The 3,434-nt window shown below is 40.0% G+C and overlaps 1 non-coding gene across 1 annotated transcript; it reads left to right on the top strand.

The window, feature by feature from the left end:
* Positions 1-2,568: 2,568 nt before the first annotated feature.
* Positions 2,569-2,641, top strand: TRNAL-UAA (transfer RNA leucine (anticodon UAA)). The gene has a single exon. It is a non-coding gene; the product is annotated as a tRNA-Leu (tRNA).
* The last annotated feature ends 793 nt before the right edge of the window (positions 2,642-3,434 follow it).

Here is a 3,434-nt window from a genome sequence, read left to right as displayed (position 1 = left end):
GCCTGGTCTTTTAACCATCATCTGAGATGGCTGTGATCTTTGAAAGTCAAGTGCCCCGCAGAACATTCAGTGAGAAAGTGAGGGAGAAGAGTGGTGAAGGGGAGGAGGAGGAGGCAGAAAGGGAGGGAGATGGAGAAAAACTTGTCTAACATATAGGTTGGGAAAACTGTAAAGAGGCCATTAAAAGTTATCTATATGAAATATTTCCCATCAAATCTGGATGATTTCTTTGCTTCTTGCTTACTTTTTTCATTCTTCATTTCTTCCATGTATCATTTCCTCTGGTAAAAATTTTTTTTTAAAAAAGAGGAGCAAGTATTTATATCTTCAGTTCAGTTCAGTTCAGTCGCTCAGTCGTGTCCGACTCTGCGACCCCATGAATCGCAGCACGCCAGGCCTCCCTGTCCATCACCAATTCCCGGAGTTCACTCAGACTCACGTCCATTGAGTCAGTGATGCCATCCAGCCACCTCATCTTCTGTCGTCCTCTTCTCCTCCTGCCCCCAATCCCTCCCAGCATCAGAGTCTTTTCCAATGAGTCAACTCTTCGCATGAAGTGGCCAAAGTACTGGAGTTTCAGCTTTAGCATCATTCCTTCCAAAGAAATCCCAGGGCTGATTTCCTTCAGAATGGACTGGTTGGATCTCCCTGCAGTCCAAGGGACTCTCAGGAGTCTTCTCCAAGACCTTGTAAAAGTGATTCATTGTAAACTACCTCTTCCTCACTTCCACTTTTTCCAAATATTTATTAAACACCATTGTGTGCCATACCCAGTCATTTATATTCTGCCTTTACTATAGAATAAGTCAAACTTAATTTACTTTTATTAATTAAAAGGAAAAAAACTTTACTGACACAAACTAAGGCAATGAGGCACTAAGCCAAAAAGCAACAAAGAATCTGTCAGAATATTAAAAGTGTTGTCATGAAAGGATTGAATGAAGTTTCATGTACGTGAACCAGACCAGATGCCCAGCTAGAATGACCACTTTCCTTGGCCTTCACCATGAAAGACATGCAACCATCACTGACATTAAAGCCACTTGAGAAGGGCCTTTTATGGGAAGGAAAACAAATAAAAGGAGCGGACAGGATTCAGAGAACCAATAAGAATTGACGACAAAAACTGAGAATACCTCATTTTCACTTTGTTTACGGCCTGATGGTTCTGTGAGTTATGAGGAAAGAGTCAAAACCTTGTCCATCTTGTTCACCATTGTATACACAGCACTTGGCATGCTACCAAGAATATAATTGGTTGAATAGATTAATTAATGAATAAGCCAGAAAATGACCAAGAAGCAGTGACTTTGATAAACAACAAGGTCCTACTGTATAGCTCAGGGAACTATCTTTAATATCCTGGGATAAACCATAATGGAAAAGAATATTAAAAAGAATGTGTGTGTCTGTACATATATATATTTTTTCAATTATATATATAACTGAATCACTGTGCTGTGCAGAAGAAATAAACTATAGAAAATCAACTATACTGCCATTGAATAAATAAGTAAAAGAAGCAGTGAGTTTATTGTCTCTGTCATTTGACACTAAAGGAACAGCTGTCCATCCAAAAAATGTTGAGGTCTCTTTATCCAATTTATGTACATCCAGAAACTCTGACAGTCTAGAAATTCTATTATGAATTCACATCCCACAATAACAACAATTAAAAAACACAGTAATCTATAACTCTAATATAAAAGATACAATCATAGATAAGTGAAGAAAAAAGGCAGTACATGGCAGAGATTACTCACTTCCTTACTTCTAAACCTGTTTGGTTTCATAAAGAGATTCAGTCACCCTCAAGATTTGTCATACCCGTGAGGGAACGTTCCTTTTGGAAAGATCACCTTGTTGGGTTTCTGTTAAATGACCCCATTGACCACTGCCTTCCAAGCATACTAAATTAAGAAATGATTGTGAAATGTGGGGAAATCTTGTTTAGCTCAGATCACAAGGCCCTAAAGCCCTCACCAATAGTCATTGATATTTAGTCTGATCAAGTGTAACAGGAAAAGCAAATATTCTGCTCAGTTCTTCTCATTGATGTCACTTGTTTCTCTTCCCACCTTACCTCACCCCAAGGGGGTTTTATGTCATAGAGTCATAACAATTCAGTATAAAAATATTAAAACAGGTCAAAATGACAATATATTTTGGTAGTCATTTTTATTTCAGCCTTTTGAGTCCCGTAGCACAATTTGTTCCCTGTCTAATAACAATCCTCAGAAGCCACTGAGAGTAATGGCCCTGGATCTACTCCATCACAACTGAAGAAGTGTCAAGACATGTCCCAAAGGAGCAAAAGAGAAGCAAGGCTCAATGGAAGTGAGAAAGTGCATCTGACAGGGACACAGAGTAGAGGAGCACAGCATGGAATACAGGGTCCCTGAGGAAAACAAATGGACAAGCAAAGCCAAATGGGTTATAAGAAATTGAGGTCTTGGTGTGATGATAACAGAGAGTGATAGTACCCAAATAAAACATGAAGAAAGTAGTATACAGACAGACAGGAGAGAAAAAAGAAGCAAAGAGAAATTCAATACAATGTCAGGGACTTCCCTGGTGGTCCAGTGGCTAAGGCTCCACGCTTTAAATGCAGGGGGCCCAGGTTCAATCCCTGGCCAGGGAACTAAGATCCCACACACCATAACCAAGAGTCTGAATGCTGTAACTAAAAAGATCCCACGTGCCACAACAAAGATCGAAGATCCAGCGTGCCACAACTAAGACCTGGGGCAACCAAATAAATAAATAATTTAAAAAATACAATGTCAGAGTAATCCAGAATTAGGTGACGAAGAACTTGACTAGAGCTGTGGTCACAGAAAAGTCAAGAAGGGACCAGACTGAAGGCTTGCCAGACTGTGTGCCCTTGGGGCTGCATGTTTCTGGCACCACCATGCACAAGACATTTTTGTTGAATGAATGGAATGGAGAATGAGAAGATGAAGAAGAAGAAAAGTGACAGGCTCAGTAGCTATTGGATGTCTCTAAGTATTGACTCCAAAAGTTAAGAAATGGAGAAGTACCTGTGACAAGATGGAGAAATGTGGCACTTGACCATGGGATTGAGTTACCAATGGGACTTCCATATACAGCTGCCCAACGGGCAGTCAGCAATATGGAAATTCAGTCCATGATAGAATCAGTACTAGAAATGGAAGCTTAGAGGTGCAATCTAATGACAAGCATGTGAGTGAGATTGTAAGAGAGAAGACGAGAACAATGAGCAGAGCTTTAGGTATGGTAGGAAAGGGAACTAGCAAAAGAGACTGAGAAGAAAATGTCAAACAAAAAAAAAAAAGAGAGAGAGAAAAGGACTAAGAAGATGTGGTAAAAAAATTATCAGGGAGTGGTTTGTGGTATGTTGAGGACTCAGACCTGAGAATGAGGGAAGTTGAACTTGAACGCTGGCTCTGCCA

The sequence above is a fragment of the Bubalus kerabau genome, chromosome 9, assembly GCF_029407905.1.
Source record: "Bubalus kerabau isolate K-KA32 ecotype Philippines breed swamp buffalo chromosome 9, PCC_UOA_SB_1v2, whole genome shotgun sequence".
NCBI lineage: Eukaryota > Metazoa > Chordata > Mammalia > Artiodactyla > Bovidae > Bubalus > Bubalus kerabau.
The sequence above is the reverse complement of the archived record's forward strand: the minus strand, read 5'-3'. Positions and strand labels throughout refer to the sequence as shown.